Source organism: Bombus affinis, chromosome 4 (genome assembly GCF_024516045.1).
Source record: "Bombus affinis isolate iyBomAffi1 chromosome 4, iyBomAffi1.2, whole genome shotgun sequence".
Classification (NCBI taxonomy): Eukaryota; Metazoa; Arthropoda; class Insecta; order Hymenoptera; family Apidae; genus Bombus; species Bombus affinis.
Genome location: NC_066347.1, coordinates 13,841,573 through 13,864,544, shown reverse-complemented (window position 1 = coordinate 13,864,544; position 22,972 = coordinate 13,841,573). Strand labels below are relative to the sequence as shown.

Genomic DNA, 22,972 nt, shown 5'->3' with positions numbered 1-22,972 from the left:
CCTTTTCTATCAATATTGAAAATATGTATATCTTGTATGTAAGGCTAGAAACGAAGATAGTTCCGACAGAAATAAAGAAATAAATTATTGTCCAAATTATTTCACCATCGATGAGTTTTATCGTCTACTTCCCTGATATTCGAACAATATTTTTCGTATTAACCCCATCATTATTAACGTCGATAATTTCCAATATTGAAAACAAAAGAAAATTTCAAAGAATTCATATAATCCGACTGCATTCCATTTTCACCCCCTACCAGCACCTCGTTCGATCGGCATTTGACGCGCCAGTAAAACCTCTTCTTCACCCTGAAATACGCAACAGCAGCCCCGTTGGATTATCTCTCGTATTCGAGAGGGCGAGCTGCCCGAAACGAGCTTGCTAACAAGCAATTAAATTAGGCCACAGGTATTCGCGATCATTCGTCGACTAAATTCGCCCGTTTCTTTTTGTTTCAGGTAAGTTCACGCGTCCAGCTCGACCGGACCCAGGGACTGACCTCAAGGAAGGACGGTAATGCACCAAGCCTCAGGCAGATAAGCATCGGTTGTTCGTTAGCGGGCCCGAAAACCTCACCGCTTAAAAACAAAACGGCCCGGTGGTCGTCGCGCGTTTCGTGGAACGGTTCGTTCGAATGTACCTCGCTGCGTGTATAATGCCCAGAACGAGTCCACGAGGCAACGGAGTAGTTCGTTTGCCTGTGCAATGGGGACTTAGATCGGGAGGGTAGATTAACAGAGGGATACACGTGTCAGGCTCAGATTGACGCGATTTCATTTTAACGAATTATCTTGACCCTATCGGCCAGGAATAGCAGAGAAGCGGAAGGGGTGTCGTTTTTCTTCTCCTTCGTGAAGTTATAGTTGATGGCGTTTCTTCTTTCCTTGCGCAGGTATTCCGGATTTCTAGAGAGGTGGCTGAAGATCCGGAGTGATGATAATTTGTCGAGCGTTTTGTTTCGGGGAACGAGGCTTCTGCGTTTTTCGTCTTTTTTTACTTTTATTTTTATCAGAGGGCTAGAAAGTATCTTGTAACTTATTATCACAACCGTAAAGAGGAGTGATTCCGTAGGATAAAATAAGTCGAAGATATTAAATATGATCCTTCTTTTATATCGTATTTTATCCTATAGAATCATACTTTTCCTCTAATTGTACCGCTAATTACGATTCTCTATTTATTAGAAAATTAATCAAAATTGTTTCTTCAGACGAGTAAACGAAATACAGAATTTTTACGAACAACGATAAAATACGTACCAAAATTCTATCATCTATTCAATCGAATTTTTCAATCTCTTTTGCAAACTGCTCGATCGTTCCAAGTTGCATTTACCGCGGACAAGTAGAATTCACGATCGGTAGACTTTAAAGGTGAACCGTACAATGCTATCTAAATCAACGTAACGACTGATTCTACAAGCGCGGCCAGTCGACAGTTGCACGGTTAACTCCGGTTAAAATCAACGTTTCCTCGAAACTACGACTCTGTAAATCAATTTGCATGCTCGGTTATAAAGCGCGTTCGCGTTAAAATAAGCCGCGGCCAGCATTTATGTAAATGGAAAACTGTCCACCGTCAGGCGCGACATGCGTCTGCACTTAATTTATTTTTCTCCCGGCAATTTTGTAGTGCGTTGCAAAAACCGTTCACATTTAACCGAACACCGCTCAAAGCGAAAGATTGCCTCTGGCAACGGAAGAATTGCTTGAAAAATGAGTTTGTATAATTTTAATAGCACGTTCGTGATTTTGCTCGAAGGATGGTTATCTACAAGTGCGAAGATTGATCGATACGTTCGAGGATGATTGCTAATACCATAGGAAGTTCATCCGAGCGGATGATTCTTCCTCTTCTTCTTCTCGTCTACTCTTAATCGTAGAAAATTGTTCCGCGTGTTTAGCGTTATAATTTACAAGACTCTCGAACATTCGTTGCCTTCTTAAGCTTTTAAAAAATTCGACGAGGCTAATGTAAAGTATCGTGAGTAATTTTTTGAAGATTTTTTAAAAATTACGTACACTTTGTTTCGGAATAACATAAAACCTTTGTTCGACGATCTTTCGACGATAATTCATGCAAATCCTCGTTGTCACGCAATTTGCGCAAAGTATTACGCCATAATTGGGATTAGTAGGGAGATTTGTTTTGTTTTCATCGGGTCCTCTATAGATTCGCCACGTAGATAGCCTCGCCTCGGAACCGGAGCTGACAGAACGCATCTCGACCGCACGTTTTACAAGTTGTTTTACAACCAAAGGATACAACGCCACACGCTGAGAGCCCCAGGACCTCTCCCTCTCCGCGCGTTAGCCGCCGCACTCCTTTGTCCTGGACACGGATTCGACTTTTCGACCATGCTCCCGGCTTTGAAACGTTCTGCTGTCGACGCCTCCGCGACTCTACAACGTAACTCTCGCCTGGTGGACAGTTTTACGTGATCAAACCGATTTCCGTTTGTATATACTCGTGTCACTTTCGAGAGAAATCTTTAAAAATTCTTTAAATTGTCAGATTTCTCCATAAACTTCTGTCGATCGATCAGTTACCTTGTGATGAATCTTCTTAGGAATGTTAATTAAGAAATTTTGTATAGATTAAAAGTGGAAGTATTTTTTAAATATTCGGGAAGAGAATGAGTTAATCATCAGAAAATTTCGTAAGCGATTGACAACACTCTTTTAATTCCGTAGATGCTTAGCAATTTGTTTTCTCGATTATTTTATACGATAAAAGAGTTCCATAATAGAATCGATATTAATCGCTTGCATTTATAAAAATAAACACACGGATATATACATGCAACAGATTGGTTTGATTCAACGAATATTGCTTAGTGGATTTCCTACTAATATATATAAATTTCAAATGTAATCGAAACAAGACAAGCAATTTCTCTATATTATTAGATTCTTCCTCGGTCTTATCTAATACATCTCCCTATACCATGTTATTACTGCATTACAATTACTATATTAGGTATTCATTACGCATCTTTATCGTAACTATTATACCAACTCGTTACTAACGCTAAGTATTAGTAAGCTGCGTGTGTCGTAAAGAGTTGACGACTTTAAAACAAATACCGCTCCTAGCATTTGGATCATTAAAATCCTAATTACTGTCTATCCTATTGCAAATAACGTTGATTTACTTTTCCTTGATAAATTATTCCTCGAATCTCATTAAAAGATTTTTATTAAGAATCTACGCACGATTTCCAAAGCACAATTGGTAGTGGCCGTATCGCGTCGAAACGGTACAACTTTTTGCTTTGCGTTGTCGCAACTGGAAACCTTTCGTTACCCGTTAAGCTGCAGGACATTAGGGTAATTAAGCGATCGAGGGGTTTATATAATCGCGCCGCCACGTTTGGAATTTATAATCGATGGAGCGGCGCCAACCGCTATACTGGAAATACTGGATATTCCGGAATAAGAGCACTCTCACTTTGCATGTCGACACTCTTTCCGCGATAGGCTAGCGTTCCTTCGCCGATAAAAGTGCATCGCTTATCACGCCTAGAGGCGTCGCGATGGTTCGACCAACTCGATTTCAAGAAACGAACCCGATCTTGTTACCGATAGCTTTATACGTCGTTCTACCTTGAGGTAATTGTCGTAAGATATAGACAGCTTTCTTAGTTTTTAAGCTTCTCTCTGTTTTTCGCTTGTTTCTATCTCTTTCTCTTATATCTTATAAACAAGACTATTTTGCAGCTACGAAGATATTGAGAAGATAAGTGACAAGGTTTATCTGCTTAAAATAAAAAATACAAGGTTACAAGGTCTGAGAATCGACCAAACCGTACAACCGCAATGAAACTTAGGCTAGTTCTATACAGAGATGTACGTGACTAGGTCTCTCTTGCATAGTAATTTATTACGTAATAATAGTAGCGGACAGGGACGAGTTAAATCAAAGTCGTAGATTATAAGCGGCCTTTTTATGATCCAATATAGAAAAATATCCGTCGTACGTACGACGTGTATCTTCGTATGGAACTAGCCTTTCAACAACAACGAATGTCTAAATTTCGCAAGAGGAATCCGAGACGGCAAATATATCATGTACTGTTTGACGACATGCCTAAATCATCGGTGACTGGCATGATTCGCGTAAATGCGTTTTACAAAGAGGCTGGCTAATATTCGAGGGCACCGAGAGCGTTGGGAACGCCTCATAGGTTAGTCGAGGAATTACGATGCGGTTGAACGGTACACGTGTAGACTAGGTATGCAAGGAAGAGCCGCCTCAATTATCAAGCTCGTTTGTAGCAACATTGTTTACAGCGTCTGGCTGCTACGGAGTATTTATCCGCGAGCTTATACCCCGGACGCTCGGACGGTTTTACAACCCGTGCCCGATGCGTGGACCGGCTTTTATACCGGTACTGGTATAAAAGCACGCGTCTACGTGCCTCCTCGAGGAATAATTCTTCATTAATTGCGATCGCATGCGCGGCATTCCTCCCACTGAAACGATGGTACGCTTAATTCCCAGGCTAATATTTCATTAGATCGTGGTATAGTAATATTGCACGAACGGACGTTCTGTTGGCGTTCGTTGTGCAAATATTCGCGTCAACCTGATCTCGAGTACATATATTTCAACCATAATATCCTCGCGTATAACGTATTATCAGAGACCGAAGAATAACGATCGGCGCGAGCCATAAAAGTCGCCGTCTGGTTCGAGCAGCGCCGTCATAGAGAGGATTCCAGGCTATTGTCTCATATCTGTAAACCGTATCGAGGGAAAAAAGTGCGTCTGCCGAACGACTAGGTTCTCAGGATCCTTAGCCAGAACCCTCTGGCCGAAGCAAAATCCAAAGAGTCCGTGGTCGGCTGTCGTCCACGGGGAAACGTGAAACGCGGCGCAACGCGTACCCTGTCCTCGGAATTCTCTCCTTCCCCAACCTCTCTTCGCTTCTATCCTTCCCTACGTTGGATTCTTTTGTTTCCCGCCGCGGAACCCCAGTCGAGATCCTATCTGCCGTAAATAATTATCCTGAAGAACCGGCAGATGCCGCGGCCTCGCGTTCGAAACCGCGTTCGAAAGGACCAAAGGAGGCTGAACGAGCGTGTACCCCTTGGGATTTTCATTTTAATCATTGATCTCGGGCCAATCGCAACGATTCCGCGCTTCCAAATATTCTCGATACTTCGACGATCTTCTTGGATACACTCGAGACCGCAGAATTCTTATGTTTGTGTTCGTTTATGATTCGCCAGCAAGTTGGTATTTGTTCGAAAGCAACCCCTTATCCGGTTCATGGACGCGAGTTTCGTTTTGATAACGGTGATCGGGAATGTACAAGATCGGTCGGAAAGTGGCAATTTTCAGAATTAATCTTTTAACGGTGCAATCTCACGGGCGGAATCAGGTGATTGCAGGGTATTGTTGCTAACGCGATTTCCTTTTTCGGTGTAAACGAACTCGATAAGGTACGCTTTTATGGCTCGCGCGTAATTGACCCGCTGATTTCGTTTTAAGGATACGGTTCGTGAGAAGCGATTTGTTTTAGAACGTACTATACTTGAAGCTTGTTTCAGGTCCGCCAGATGATTCTGATCGTGACAGTGAGATTCGATACTATCAAAAGATACTGTTACGAGTCTCAGCGTTTACAGGTATTTTACAACTTTATTCATTTTTGTCGAAAATCATTTCCATCTCTATAAAGCGAAGAATTTTTCAGAGCTGAAAGGGTAAATTTGGCATTTGGGGGAAAGTTAAAGACACCTATCCTACGTGTTAATTTCTTTGAAGCGTATAAATTATCTTATAATAGAGTAAATGTAAATAAATATAAATTTGAGATTACAAGTTTCTTACAAGCGGACGACGTAATTCCAGAACCGTTGCTCCGAGGTCTGGTTGTCCTCGATCGGCTAAACAAATTACACGTTAAACGACGTGCCCTGTCTCGCGCATTCGTGGCAGCCCGAGTCTAATGTCACCCTGAGGGAGCAATTTTCAGGCGTTTTACTCGCGACACACGTTCCACGCCTCTGGCCCTATTGTCTATCCATACGCGACCAACGCGCAATTTATCCTCGAGGACACTGTCACGATCAGAAGAAAGGAAAGCCAGCCTGTCCTTTTTCGTAAGGCCGCGAATTGAATTGCATGAATCTACCAAACACCAACGAGGAAATTTTGAAGAGAACGAAGATGAACGACGCAACAGATACCGGTGAGTGTACATCTTCCTTTTTATTATCTTCACTTGTTTGTTGTTATGTAGGAAATTATTCTAGAGAAGTATATTTTTACATCGTAAAAAGAAAAAACAGGATGTAATAGATAAAAAAATGTATAACTTGAAAAATAAGTCTTGAACGACATTTTTGTACATGAGCTTTCGTTGTCGTATCGATGTCTAGAATTACAAACTTTATAAATTTTTTTCCAACAACCTGAAAAAAAATTGCGTTATTGTCATTTTTCGCATTATTTCGAGAAAAAACAAGTATATGCGCAGTTTTGTAGTCGCGTTTAGAGACTATTGATTATCGAGAATATCAACAAGTTAAACACGAGTATGTTCGCTAGCAAACCGATAAAAGACGATAATTGATAAGGAAAATAAAAATGGCACTGTGGTAAATAGTAGTACTATTACTATATACTATGATATGATAAGACGTTTTTAAATTGAATATCAGTACCAAGTATAAAAATACTTCTATTCTGAGATTTGAAAGTCGCATCTAGAACTGATGCAAAATTAAAATGTTATAGGATTTAACTTGCCAAAAATAACTCTCTCCGAAATTGTCCCATCTTGACAAAACTACCAAAAATATTCACACATATATATTAACATTTTTCAACAATTTTAAAAATCGATGTATTTTGATCACTTTTTCCTCAGCAATTTTCCTCATTCCTGTAACCTCGTCAGAAACATGACTTTCGATAAACAGACTTTCGCAATATTCCACGTATCTAAAACTTAGAAAAACGTAGATCTTCTAAAACTATCAGAATGATGCATATGTACTTTTATACATATTTGGGAAGATTGAATGTTTTACGAAATCCATTGACCGGTCCATTCGGCTCCCTTGATTCACAGCTCTCACAATAATCCGTAAATTATCCGCGCAGTTTCGCGCAGTGTTCTCCTCGGACGGCGATAATTTATCGAATCCTGCGGATCGACCTCGTTTCACGCGACACTTCTGCCAATCGCACACCCCAAACGGATCTGGAATGCTGGCAAACCGTAACGTTGCCTCGCGTCTGATTTACGATCACGATCGATCGTTACACGAACGACTATCCGCACTCGCAAAGTCGAATTCCACGGTTCCAGTGTTCTTCAGCGTCGTAAGACGGAAGTACGTATGTGTTTGGAGGCTGCATCTTGTTCCGCAATCGGATCAATTCGATTTCATAGGGGTTTCAAAGGCAGTGATATGTACAGTCGTGAATTTCGCACTGAGATCGCTTTCGTGTTTGCTACATACGCTTACTACTACGCTGCCCTGGCTTTAACTTAGTATTCTATTGTTTGCTACGACGTTTGCATCGAGATAGAGGTGCTTGCTACTTGATGTTTAAGGCGAACGAGATGTCGAGAGAATACTGTAGGACTTGGCATGACATTCCGATTGTATGTTAAAGTTTTTTCCAAAACGTTGAAACTCTTTTTGCTTGTTGAAGTAAGAGCGAGATTGAGACACGAAGAAAGGATCACGGCAGAGCCAATGTTAAAAATGAAAATCTATAAACAACAAGGGAGAATAATGTAAAGAATATTCGTATCATAAGATTATTTATCGTGATAATCTGATAATATACATGATAATTTGTCGATATTGTGTAATAATTCTTATAAAAAATATGACGACATCGTAAGCAGAAAGTTACTTCGTTCTAGAAATTATCAATTCGATTATCTCGTATTTTATTCGAATACTACTATCAACGAGATAAGAATTTCTTCAACATTTTTCGAACCGAGTCAATCGAAGGATTCAAATATTACAATTTATAGGACGTATCTTATCGAATTATATGTTGTAGTAATCGACTAAGTAATCGATTCATTACGCTTTCTTCTTCTTTTTACTATAAGGAATCAACTATCACTTGTAACAGATAGTAATGAATGGATGCCTATCAAGTACTGTTTTATCGCCAACAGATGCTTGAAAGTATATACAACTATCTATCGCTAGTGGTTAACACGGCCAGTAATAACCGATTGGCTCGTTTATTTCGTGCTGCGTTCTCTCTTCTCTTCTTCGTATGGCTAATTTGTTGGCATATGGTCATATGGCGTTGTCTAAAATATCTGGCGGAAGATGAACCACGAGAACCAGATTGTTTTGATAATTGCGCTTCAAGGCACACCTCTACCTACCACTTTGCCGATATTAATCAACACGCTTAGCGGTTATCAAATTTCTTGATTTACTTTTGTTATAATTTAATTTGCACATCTTCTCGTCGACACGTATCCTTATCGAATTATTTCGAACACGTTTTTCATTTTCGAAAATTTAGCGTAAATCAATCGTTCTGCAGTTTTTCGGAATTTTCTTTTGCTTTTAGTTTTGAATTTTATTTATTATCGATATTCGAATATTAAATTTTTAAATGATAAAAAAGAACGAAGTTTTACTACAATATCGCCGCGGAGGAAGCGATTTTCGCCTTTTAGGAAGCACACATTTTAGAAGATATCCTGTTACAAAGTATTTTTAAATAACAAATAAAGTTTAACTGCAATATCGTTATAAAGAAAGCGATTTTCGCCTCTTAGAAAGCATATCGCCGGCAAAAAGCCGGCAAAACAAGCGTATCTTCCCATCGATTGCTCGCAAGAAGCTCATGAATATCCGCTTTACGGCCTCAAAGGTTTCGCCAAACGATCACCTGAAACTCAGTCAATCACGAAATGTCAGAGCGACTCTTGAATTATTCGCCGGCCATAAATCGACTAGCCAGATTGCCCCTGGTATTTGCAAAATATTCAGTATTCCTGCTCCGTACGGAACGATCTCCGTGATCGTTGGTCTCGCTGCTTTTCCACGAACAAACTACTTATGAGCCAAGGTGAGAATCACCGCGCAAACTGGCAGCTCAAAACGGTCAAACCTAACAAAAGGAATAGGGGAAAAAAAGGAGAGGAACTGAAAGAGTCGTTCGTGCCAAGAACGTCGAGACGAAAGAAAAGCGGAGGAGCAAGAATTCCTGCTTGCAACGATAATGTCTGCTTCTATAGCGATTGTTACGAGCCTGGTAATTATCGTCCTGTACGGACTAACAATGCTGGCAACTGTCAAAGTCCGCAACTACGGCGCTCGATGATTAGTCGACGCTCGCTAAAAGTCTCCGGCTCGAAACCGACCGGCTACGTGCGAAATTGTGAACAGGTTACGCGTGTAAGACCGTGCTTCTTCGAATTGGAGGAAAAATGACGGCTACGTTGCATGAATCTCGTTTAGCAACGCTAAGTTTCTCGAGAAAGAGGTCTTAAAACGGGTCTCATAAGATCGTTGATCTCGTCGTTTGGAAAAAGATTATTATTCCAAATAATTCTTACCTTGAAATTTTTATAAAGATCGATCAGCCTGCTTCTGGCAATTGAAGGATTTTGAAATTTAGCCAATTTGTTGACGCAATGTTTTCTTTCTTCTGATATTTGAAATAATCTCTAATGATTAAAAATTAAGTTGGCGATTGGCTATTCGATACGTATGCGCAGATTTCTTTAAAAAGCAATTCTTTTTTCAAACGGACAATGGTTTCAATTTTGAAAGCGTTACGTCAAAGGTTATTGGACTTTTGTAGACAGATTTTAAATACCCTACTAACGCGATAACATTCTGAAAAATCGAAACGTTAATTCTCAATCGTTCCAGCATTTTCTATTTACAGTGCAGCAAATTGAATTTACATTTGAAGCTCGACGTTCCAATTCCCGGTTAGCTTTCCAATTGAATTTACTTACCATAATGTAGCAGCGATATTTAAACAGAATTGTAAATTTGATTCCAAACAGGATAATTAGTAGCATTAAAACGATTTGATCGTTTTCCTGAATTCGTTGGCTACGGCCATTTATCGGAGGATGTATTTGACTATGTGCAAACGTTACATAATTTAAAGGCAATCTTCTAAATCTAATCTAAAGACGAAAGACGTTTTCTACAAACTATCGCGAAAAAGGGAAGAGACGAGACGAGAAGAAAGGGACACTAAAAAGCGGGAACAGTCTGTCAACACCCTCGTAATGTAATTTGCAATTTTAATGCCCGGCCATGAATCCCTATTCCGCACGATTCAAGTCGGTTGCGTTATGTGAGGATACGTAACTCGATAGGGTAATAATGCAAGGCTGATGCAGTCATGCAAATTATTATTCAAAGGCTGGCGTATTCTTCGCGTTGAATCGCTCGATCGAAGATATTATTGTTATGCGGTCGCGCACCTCTGCGTAATTACTTTTGTCGTGACACCGGTCGAAGGGTCAAAGTTGGACGTTTTACGTAGAAAACAATAGAATTAAAATTACAAATTATTAGAAATTAGAATTACATGTTACGAGTTAAAACGCTTCGGTTAAATCGAAGTGGAATTTTCTATTTACGAACGTTTCTCTTCGCGTGGTTTACAATCGATCAAAAATCATAATTCGAATCGAGTGACCACGATGAATGACATTCGACTGTTTCGACTACGAATTCAACGTAAGCCATGAATGAGCTAAGGTTATGTTTTCATGAGTCTCACGTATCGTTCGCACTGAAGTAATCGCGACGGAGTGTGTATCCCTGCTTTGTATGCACTTTTTTACTACCACGTGGATCGTAATCGCCATTACCAGGCTTAATAAACTGTAAACAAAACGTTCAAGCTACGGAGTTAAAACAATACCAAGCAAGGAAATATCTCGATGAATAAACGTTAGCCGGAGTGGAAGATCTACGTGAACATTCCCGTCGAAAAAACGTACAGTTTACGTAGCATGGTTTATCGGGTAAATTATTGTTGAATCGTTTCTGTGTCGTTATTTCTTAGAAATATGATTTCGTAATAGGACTACTTGATCGAAGGATTTGCCTATGAAGTTGATTCAAATTTTACCTCGTTTAAAGTGGTGAATTTTAGATGGATACATGTAATCGTGAAATAAAGGATTTTCGAATACCGATGTCGTATCAATTATTGTTGTTGAAGTAGTCACCACTTCTACGAAAACTCTACATCTGGTCTTTTTAGTTTTCTCAAGCGCCGAAGCCATCGACAGCGTATAGGCAAAAGACTGGCACGAAGGCAGACCATAAACAATAGACAAGCGACGTTGGCTTCGGGGTTTTTCAGTTATAAGGTAACACTGCTAACGTGTGGATCTGGATTAGCTCAAATTGTATTCCTACTTATTATTACACTTCTCTATTAAATATATATTTTCTATCTTACACTTTATCCACGCGTTTTCTCTCTTTATACATCTAATAAGCTCGACAGTTGTAATTTACAAAAGTAAGTAATTTATCTTTCGAGAAATCGAGTAGTAATAAAATTAACCAATTCACCAAATATATTTGTTATGTCGCGCAAGACATCTACATTCCATCCCGCGCCGCTTGACACCAACGGTCTACGTGCCGTCCTTCCGACCCTCAATAGACCCAAGGACCCACCATAAACTTGAACTCCTAAATTCATTGTTCTCACATAGGATTTAAGTCAATCTGTTTGCCCGGAAAGATTTTCTAATTTTCTAGAAGTGTTTTCGGCTGATTTTTAGAAAGGTCCTTAGGTTTATTACACTCTTAAGAATTACGGAGAAAGCGGATAGTGGCCAAACGCAAAAAGCGGAGGTTTACCTAACTAACAAAAAGTGTGAGCAACGAATCTTCTTCGCTCAAAAAAACACACCCATACCGAGCTTTCCTCCGTAATTGCATGAGAGCAAAGGGTTGATCTGTTCAGTCTGTTCAATCGCTACTTCTATTACAACACGAGGGTCTTCATCTATCAGAGCGTCTTATCTCAAAATCTCGTCTACGCCTTTTATATCATATATAACGGTGTAACTCAGTGGTGTATTAAATGTTGGAAATATAAATTTTATAACCCTGTTAATCGCAGTGTTATACTGCAACAATCACCCCTATTATCTTAAGCGAAATAAGGGGATCGATCTATTCGTGGTGTCGATTACTACAATCGTAACGGGAATTTATGACTCCCGTTGACGCGTTTTCTCGCGAACGCGTCTCCCCGCGATAGCTCGAAAATACAATATTTACTTGGTCGATTTAGTTTCGAAAGACTCGTACAACGAATTTGTATTATATCGATAGATATAAAATAAGAGTAAAAAAAAGCGAACGCGTATCGTCAAAACGATTCAAAAAATCGCCCGACTCACCTCGTTGGAATTATTATACATCCCCGACATCCTCGTAGATTGCCCGTGGCCCCGTTCCCCGAACAATCCCCTTACACAATATTTGAACACGTGACTCGGTCGTGCCCCGACGAAAGTCACTTTAGACAGCAACAGTTAAGCGATCACACTACATATTTGTTTTCTCCATCTGGCACGGTGCGTAGGTTATATGCAAGACGGGTCGGGGCCCCGACATTCTCTCGACGATTCACGGCGGGGAACGAACTGCACGGGGCCCTTGTACTGTTACAACGACCCGTAAAGAAGTCGATATTATTCCTACGTACGACGGTAGTTACCGTTGACATTCCATGCCCGAGGGTTACGGGCGGCGCTATGCTCGTAATTCTCATTTTTAAATTACCTCCGGTGTTCACCTATGCGTGTACATACGCTGCTCGCCTTTCTATGTCCCGCTTGATTCGCGTTGAAACCGCTGTCCACGGAGATTAGGATGAATAGAGAACGGGTGGAAACTGGTTCGTGAACGTTTGTGTAAGACACGAACGAAAATAGTTAACTTGTGTGGTGTGTAACGGATTCATCATGGAGGATGTGCGATGTTTTGCTTTAATTTATAAAGTACGAGAGAAGAATCTGCAGAACGTATATCTTTATTTGGCATTGGTATCAGTGGTAGGCGTAAATTGGGCGTACATATTTGGAAAACTTTGATTTTGCGCCATTTGATCTGTACGAAGTAAGAAAGTCATATTTTAGAAAATTCAATTGTTAGAATTTATTCGTGTTTTCTTCGCGTTCGAATATCTTTCTACCAATTTTGAGATATTTCATTTTTAAAGGATGGAGTACACGAAAATTAGTGACGTTTAAATGTATCGAATACTAGAATCAAGTATATAAATAGTATGTGTCAATAATATTTAGTGGAAGTATAACTTGCATCTTGAGCGCGACTTTTATGATCGCTAGCGGAGTTCTACTTTACGTTTGCTTGATAAGATTCGTTCTGTGGACTCTTCCAAAGGAATGTAGGAGGCCGTAGAATTTGTAGAGTAATACTGTTTGAAGAACAACATGTTTCGTGCTGGAGCAATAAGAGAATCGAGTCAAACAGACCCGGAGCCTGCCAGCTCTATTTGGTTGAACTTGGTAATTTGAAATGTCACGCTCACAGCTGTATCACGAGAGAACGAGTTCTGTTTACCGTGGCTTTTCGACGCGCGTATGTTAAAGAGAAGCTGAACTCTGAATTAGCAGCAAGAGCAAACAGCTGCAAGAGCCACTTTATTAACTGCTTGCCTCCACCTCTAGATAAAGCACCTTAAATTTCAACGATAACTCACTTTTAGGCTCCAAATAAACTTGTCATTTCGAAAAGACAAAAATATAGTTTAGAAATAACATGGAGCACCTATATATAATACATTATCGTTCGAGTAAAATGACAACTGAGAAAGAAGCAAATCCTATCGATCGTAGACCTTTCAGTTGCAAAATTTTTTCTCTGATCGAGCAAAGTCTAACGACAACATTGATAACGAAGATACTCAGAAGCGTTGAAAGTAAACAAAGAAATTGATGACTCTGTACGTTCGTTTGCGTTATACGTGGAAATGTACCACGAACAGAATCCTACAGGCGAAATCTTCGATGAAATCATAAACGCTTCAGGAACTTCAGCATCATCCACCAGCGAATTTCAACATATCCATCGATACACCCTACTGTAAGGTTTTTCGAATCGACTCGGGAACGAGGTCAGCTCGCTACTAGCTCAAGGACTTACGTGGAAACGATAACCGTAATCTCGATTCGCGTTACACGATCGCGACCGTGTAATGCCTAGTTTCCAACGAATCTTGTTTACCAGAGGAACGCGATTCGAGCGATTTACGCCGCAACTCGAGGTAAACGTCGCGCTATCGGCATTGCAACCAGCGATTCGCAATATTTGAGTTGAACATACGGTCGGAAACATCGATAGTAGCGGCGATAAGGACCACTGACGGCCCCCGGTCTCGATTGGTTGTTCACCACCCCATGCAATAACCGTTGCAGATAATCGAATTACACACAAATGCTTTATCGCCAGGTGTAACCGGCCGCGTTATTCTCGCGAACTGCGGCGTAAATCGCGTACCAGCCACCGATATTCGTCACGTTCGATCCTCGATGCCTGGAATAGATCGCGTAGGAGGTTAAGGGAGAAACTCGTCTTCCCGCGATCGGTCACCTTGACATTTCGTAGACTGAAATAATGTCGTGATCGGACGAAGCTTGTAGTCGCCTTTGAACTGGATTCGTTTTGTTTCATCGTCAAACAGTGAGATTACCTCGATTGAATTTCATTTCTAACGAGTAGAATTTTATTTGTTCGAACAGAACGAGATCGAACACGTTTGAAGACAGCTGTTTCGAACATACAATGGCTGATAAAATATTTGCACGTTTATTTCTTTAAAGTCGACTATTACAGTTAGCGTGTTACGTTCCTCGGGAAACAGTTAATAGACCAATCTGCAGGTATATTGAAATTTCATTGAAATTACGATGAAATATTCTTCTCTTCTTTAGCTGAAGAAAATAATTGACCTCGACGTCGGTTCTCTCAATCGTGATTAAAGACGTTCAGGTGAAGCATTATCTTAGTTACACGTTTTATATCACGCTTAAATATTGATTTCTACATATATCAAAATGAGGAAAGCTCGATACCAGTACTTTTATAGTCACGTTTCGCTTCTACGAGTTCAATAAATCTTCGTCCAACATTCTGTATCTTCTTTTCTTATTTATCTAAATACGATCTCTATCTTCGAGTTAAGTATAATTTTTTATTCAAATCGTGACATTCATTTGACTTCGAACGAGAAATTAATTAATATTTTCATATTGATATTATACTGCTGCGTTGAAGCAACGACGTGAAAATGTGTCAGTAGAAAGATTGTGCAAGCATACGAAATTAAATAGAAGATAAACGCAATGAACAGAAAATTAATGTGGAAAGATGGGATACGATATCGAGGAAAATCTTAGAAAGTAAACCCCGTTAAAAGTTAATGGCACGAACGTGAAACATTAAGCATTGAATGGAAAGGACGCCCACGTGCTGCCTATCGCTGAACAGACAGCTTCGTTACCTCCAGACAGTTATTTTCCGATTGCGTTTGGAAAGCAACAATAACGCGCTAAACTATCGCACGAATAAATAACATGCTTGCACTGCGGTATAGTATGTAGAAAAATTACTCGATGTGAAAGTACATTCAAGAATCTGGTTTCGAGAAACATTGCTGAAGAAACATTTGAAAATGAAACTTTCGACGAACCGATCGTTTTCCGACAAATTCGTTTCATAAACCTAACATAAATAATAAATACGATGAAAGAAAGAATCGAGCTTCTGTTTTAATATTTTACAAAATAATAATTTACAAAAATATGTCGCGCGCAGATATTCTTCGCTTTTTCTTTTGTAACCAAAATACTTAAGAAATTGGCCAGTTAAAACTTGTTTCTTGAAATTCACTATACAGCATAGATTTTGAAAGTAGATTTTGAAATCTCTATTATAGTTTGCATCTACACTGCGTACATAGAATCCGATAAAACGAGAAATCTATTACTCATAACTTGTAACTTGTCAATGTACTAATATTGTTAGTACAAGACCCGACCATTTTACAAATCAAAAATAAACTTCAAACGGGAAGAAACAAAACTCCCAGTTCTGTATAAATGTACGTAATACCGTCAGCTGTCACAATCGTGTAAACCCACGATTTGCCGTGCTACCGATAACGCCATCCAATAGATCCTGAATCCTGACCATAAATCCAGCAGTGGCGGCAATGTCTCGATGACATCGGTCACCAGACCAACCGTGTCTCGTAAACTGTATGTTCGAGGAAACGGAGTTTGATCGTAAATATACACGATGTCATGGCACGATGGACAGTGTGATATTCCAGCGAGACAAAATTACTGCCTACAAAATTGTAGTATAATAGATTTTGGTTATGAGACTTTCTATTAATGTAAAACATGGTATTCAACCGAACGTTGATAAATGTTTAATTCAGTGGCGCCTGTATCTATATCGCTTTATTTCTGGCATATTATTTCATCGCTTATTTTATTTATTCTTATACGATACGTCTCCGCTGATTCAAATAATCTTACCGAATTATTTTCTCGTTCTTTCATTTTCTCGTTTTTTTATTACATAAAAGACTAATAGCGTCTTACGATATTCGAGTTTGATCATTCCGTACAAAGTTCAAGATTAAATTTAAAGCTATCGAAGTTTAGGAAACTTGGGAAATAGAACGCGATCCAACCTTACTGTATCATCGTTTGTGACGCGAACTTAACTCGTGAATTAAAAACGTGAAGAACGGCGACGAGAATAGGGTGTTGCACAGTGGATGTATGTTAAGCACAGGCAGCGATAAGGCGCGGCTAAACCGGCCCAATCAGCCTATGTTTCACGTTACCCGCGACAGTCCCGACATTACCACTTTATATCACCTATCGTTCCCCATATATATTTGGTGTTGGTGTGCATTACGCTTATACGCGTCCTCCATCGCTGAAACCGTACATACTTTAGCCTCCACTGGTATAGGAATGTAGAAAACGTAAACACGAAGGAACGATATCAGCCCTCTCTGTTTTATGGTGTCGCCAATTTTGTTCCGAGAGCTAAGATCTTTACGACTCTCTTTGTCACGTTTTTAGCCTTCACATCCTATATATTATAATATCGGAAAGTTGGTACTGTTGTTATTGATGTTTTATTGATTATGCGAGTATTATGCGTTATGATCGAATAGAATTTTCGCGACATTAGGAAACGATGTTTATGATTGGAATTGACGAGGTAGATTTGAAAGGACGATGAAATATAGCGTAAGCAGATATTGTATCACTTTATCGTAGTTACGCAAAGAACATAGAAATTAGGAACACGAAACATTTCTTATCAAATTCCATCTTAACCGCCCCATAAAACGCATCATTCTCTCTTATGAAGTTTCTTCTCCTCGTCTCCAATTAAAATCCTAATTAACCTCAACCGACTCAACCCTAATGACTAGGTTAGGCTTATAGTTGCTCCTGGAGCCCTTGAAGACTAACCAATCCCTTGGAGCAGAATTGTGGTGAGATTTATCGCTTTGCCGCGAGAACTAATCGCGCGAAACGTAGGTTATAACACGAGGCGGCGTGTGTCGAAACTGTGGGCCTTGTCGACGGTTATACACGATCTGTGCATGCCGGGGGAACAATTATAAAACGGCGGCTATTGCCTAATCGTCGTCGATCGTTCTGGCACGTTCCCGTGCAATTGTACGCCTAAGCACAACGGAACCGGGTCTCATGTGGGCGAACTCGGCTAGACACTCGGAGACCTCTCCCAACGCAGAGTTGAGTCAGCGGTTCCTGCCACAAAACCGATTCGCTGGAAGCTGTCGTGTTTTATTCCATACGCACGGTCCCTCAACGCGACAATTTCGTTTAGAGTAATCTAAATACGGCAGAACCTTGATTTTTCGAATATCAATTAATGAAACATTTGACTATGGTTCCTTGAAAAAAAGACAGAGCTAGAAATTGAAGGAAGTTATCGTTTCGTAAAAGTAAAAGGACAAATCGTTCTTAGATTTCTGGTAAGTTGTTAATTTCAAAAGTGGTGAATCAGGAAACGCGTTCCACGACAATTACAAAATGATTCTACGATTTTGAAAGTTGAAAAATCTTTGCAACGTTTCAGAATAATGATATTTTAACATAAGACTCTTAAAATAACAGAAATTGAAGCGTAAATCACGTTCAACCGCTATTAACTTAGCAAATTCTGTTTGTAACGTTGCAGCGAGAACTCGTAAAACATTGTGCAAGCTATGATATATCAAATCGTTCAGAATTCGATACGGTTCTCTCGTCGACCAACAGGGAAACCAATTTTTCTTTTGGACCAAGGTATTTACGGCTCCGTAGAAGAGAAGGATAAAAGTACACGTGCTGGCCGATAGTTTCATTCGTCAAGGTTACCTGCAAGCGCTTACACGACTATACGTTCGACTGACAGATTGTAATGACCGACAGACCACTAATAGTTGCTGTTATTCAGCATGCGAGGCCCTGGCACGAAGGGATCACGGGAACTTTATGGGTATGATTGCTGTTTGCCCCGTAGCTACCCGTGCACGTTTGTAATACGTATGGTACAAGTCGCTTCAAAAGTGATGCTGCATCATCCTGACATACACATATATAATGTATATGCAAACGAGAGGATGTCATGTACGAGAAATAAAATAATTAGACAACTTGTAATTTGTAAAATTTACTTTGTTGTTTTATTGTCAAATTTATTACTATGCTAGGGGAGAATTTATCAATACCAAGAACTTGTTACTTGCAAAGTTCCGCTAGCGATATTAGTTCAACTGTGCCAGAGACTCCAATTATACTATTTTCATATCTCGCGCGTAATTTTCTCAACTAAAAAATTGATGAACAAACGTACGCATATAATATAGCTTTCGCTACATGCTCCATTAATTGATTACGTAACTGGATACGGTGTTTGTGTATAGAAACTCATGAAGTTTCTTATTTGATTCCACATCCTGCCGCGCATATTCCAAATCGTTGGTAGTATGGCGTCAACTTGCATAACACCGGCGCGTGAAAACATTAATTATCGGTGCGAGTGGGAAACAGGGCCGATTAGAACCTTCCTAGCGATTAACTGCAGAAGAAAACACGGAGTTTAACGTAGCATTTTGTCCTACTATTATTAGATGAATTTTCATAATTACGTATCTTTATTTTAATTACAGAAACGTATCTAAAGAAATTGTTTAAAGAACGTTTTGAAAATGTAGAAAAGAACATAAATTATATACTCTTGGAAAAACTGGATCTCATTTTAATATTTCATCGAGGATCTTCCGTGTTCAACTGGAAGATCATAATTAGCGTAATTGTACCCCTATTAAGTTAATTCCCTTGATCGCTCTTTTTCTTATCAAGGCCTTGATCCTAAGCAGGTAACGGTGTTATTGCGTCATAACTTTACGTGCTTCGTGAAAGATGTTTTATTAAGAAGAATATCTTCTTGAAAGAAAGTTGTTGTTTAAAAAGATTGTCATTGCCAGATGCTAGATGCTGAACTAAATTTTTGAAAATAAAAATTTTCATTTTTTTTCTATAACATCTACAATTCTTTTTAAATCTTAAATTTCGAATATTCTTCAAGAAGGAGAAAAATACACATCATTGCCCGCTTTCAGGCGAGATGAAAACTAAAGACTTAAAATTTCAAATATTTTACTTTATTCGGTATGTCACTGTATTAAATCTTCAATTACACTTTATCGTCATATAAGCGTCATTTATGTCGCAAAAAGCACCCGATATAAATCCAGTCAAAATTATTCAATTCCTTCTAAAATCTTCGTTGATCGAAAAGCCTGTAGCGCTCCAAGATCCACTTGCAACATCATCGCGGTCTGGGAAGGCAGCGTGATAATGGGCAGGTTGAAGTTCCCGATGCTTTCACACCTCCACGATGCACGAAGAAAGAAAGAAAGAAAGAAAGATAGAAGGTCGAGTCGGGTGGAGAGTTGGCTGGATCGGTTCTCGCGCGGTTTATCGCCCCTTACGAAATTCCCGGAGATAAGAGGAGCGGGTACCAAGGTACGTATTGTGTGAGCGCGTACGAGGTAAAAAGGTAAGAAGAGGTATACGAAGAGAGGGAAGAAAGGAGCCGACCGTGCTTGCTGTACCTGGAGTATGTACGTCCGTGCACCTTCGAAGGTGTACGCACCGCGGGCAAAAATAAGGATAGAAATAGCGGCAATTACCGACAGGCCGAGAGAGATGGGCGTATTCATCATCCGAGGTCATTTGAATACCGCGAGAGAAGAGACGGCAGAGGCGGATCGACGAAGAACGAAGAATCGCCGCGGAACGAATACGAGAAGGACGAGGAAACGAAGCGAACGAGTGGGACAGAGACGGAATGGAAATGGTGTAGGAGGAAAGGAGAAGAAAGGCAGATTCTACGCCAGGTTGTACACAGGTATACGCGGCCGATACAGAAGGGAGAAGAACGATAGTGGACACGAAGGAGGAAAGAGGGAGGCAAGAACCGGTTGCCGAAGAGGTAAACACGCGAAGGTGATGTACCCTCCGTGCCTCTCTTCGTCACTACAAAGTGCCGAGACTCCTCGGGGATCTGGAGTGACGTTCCCGAAAAGTCAGCGGATCGGAGAAGAGCCGTCGAGGCGGAAACACGAGGGAAAGCACGAGACGTCCAGCCGATAGCGTTGCCCCTCGATCATATCGGTTTGGACTGGACTGAAATCAAACGCGAGGGCCACGCAAGGAAGAAGATACGACAGGTTTCTCGGTTGGAAAAAAAGATAATAGAACAACGAATATACGTGTAGAAACGTCCGGGGACACGAGGTTCGTGAGGAAGATGGAAGTGAAATTTCAGTGACGGATTTAATAGACGCGACAGGGATACGATGGACAGACGAGGTGGATGGATAAAAAATTACACGAATTCCTGGTTAGGATGGCAGGTGTAGCAACCTGTTATTCCACGATTCGGTTCTTGCGCTGAACGAAGGCCCAGAAGAAAGGCTAATGTTTTGATCCAGCGTGGATTTTACTCACCGCACGTCGTAATCTCGAGACGTATGCTGACTTTTGCTCCGGTTAATTCCCAAAAAAATTCTGGCCCCGGCTGTTTTTCAACGCGAACCGGGTGAAAGTAGCTAGCTCGCTGACTTTTAAACTGCGCTCGCGGCTTTCCCATAAAAAGCTGCTCCCTGTGATTCAGCGTTGCACGGTCGAACATGTGTCAAGAAATTGGCCGGATCGGCGAAAAAACCGATCGCGATCGAACGACAGCGTGCACCGGGACGTACCAACCTCCGAGGGACTGACCGAGAGGAAAAAAATGAGAAGGCAAAAAACAGGGAAACCTTCGAATCGATAATATACCAATATACGTTATTATTCCGTGATTTCGATTAAATTACCCTGTTGTTACTCACGAATCATTACTGGTTCGATAACTTTCTTTATCCGACTTATTAATGTCCGACTTTCGAAATCATTCGATAACCTCGTGCTATTAGCGGAACGAAATTACCCGTATCGTAACAAATAGGCGGTTAATTACAGAATAATTCAACTCTCTCTATGCAGGATTCTATATAACGCAATTCTTTACGTGTGTGGGGTGATTTTGAATTTTGTAACAAATTCTAGGAGATTAATCTAGAAATATTATAAAATTTATTAAACTTCAAACTTTCCAACAAAGCGCTCACGATCAGTAATTTGCGTAACGCTATTCCCTCGTCCTCTTTGATAAATTACACGTATGCAGTTTGTTAAGAAAATCGAAAGAACTGTACATATTTTCTTGTCCTGCAAACTATTCCTTCTCTTCGAAATCGGCATTCTTGCAACGGTACTTGTTCGCGTTTCGTATACTCGACATCATCCATTCGGAGCTCCGTGGAATCGCTTTATCAACGCACAGTAACATAAGATGTTTATCGACACGTGTCAACGAATACTAGTTAAAATCACGAAGTTAATGTCGCGCGGCACATCGCCACCGACTCTTTCTTTTTACCGCCTTTACTGCCAACCAAGGAGCCGCGCGATTTTCAGAGGAATGCCAGCTATTATTATCGGTCCGCTTACTCAAGTTCCAGCTGATTTTTAAATCCTCTACCGACAATATGGCTGAAGCTCGTCCGCGGAATGTCGATTCTGCCGGCGTAATTGAAAAGAGTTGCGCTTCTTATCCAGTCTGCAACTACGTCCACATTCTTAACGCGCGTCTAATCCCTTGTACCTGGTGCTGTTTCAGCTACTGCTTCGATTAGTCGACGATCTCTTATAATGGCCTTTGTCGTGTATCAATCCGTATGCCCCGTTCACATTGAGAATACTTAAATATTTTAGAAACGTCATAACTTGATTCAAGCGCATGTATCTTTATATACAAAATACAATCACCCTGAAAAATTGCTGTATACCTTCCGAAAAAGTCAAACGATAAATCACTTCTTGGTCTTCTTGTAGCTGTTCATGCGTTATTTCGCCGAATTACGGAATTTTTGATCCCGATCTAGTTAATCGAAACGAAAATTGATATATAGGTACATGAACATAGTAAAACGAAAGGTTTGTCAGCTCGGTGCAAGTTGCTGCATTTAACCAGGCACTGCACGATTTGTTTTCTTCGAGTAGTCAGAGGATAGACGGAGAAAAGAAGCGCTTATGTTTAGCAACTCTTTTCGTTTCCGCAAATATTGGCAATCGTGGGACGATTCGTGGGAGGCGCATAGCTAAGGACGAGGCAAAGAGGAATTTGTCGTACCGCAAGGTCTCTTCTTGTTGACGAGTTTGACGGGTCGACGACTACTCGTTTCGTTTCCCATCATCCTTGAATGTTCGCGGACGCCATCGATGCTGTATCGACACAGCTGACGCGAAGATGGCGCTAAAAATTGAAATTATAGTTCGATACTTCTCAGAAA

At 40.3% G+C, this 22,972-nt stretch overlaps 1 protein-coding gene across 2 annotated transcripts in view; it reads left to right on the top strand.

The window, feature by feature from the left end:
• The window catches only part of LOC126915532 (epidermal growth factor receptor), a 174,964-nt gene that overhangs the window by 64,563 nt on the left and 87,429 nt on the right, over positions 1-22,972 (top strand). The window contains exon 2 of one of the 2 annotated variants that reach the window (XM_050720275.1): positions 3,724-6,203. The exons of the other annotated variant lie outside the window; for it this stretch is intronic. The gene's annotated coding sequence lies outside the window, so the exon portion shown is untranslated. The remainder of the gene's footprint in view (positions 1-3,723; positions 6,204-22,972) is intronic. 2 annotated transcript variants of the gene reach the window in all.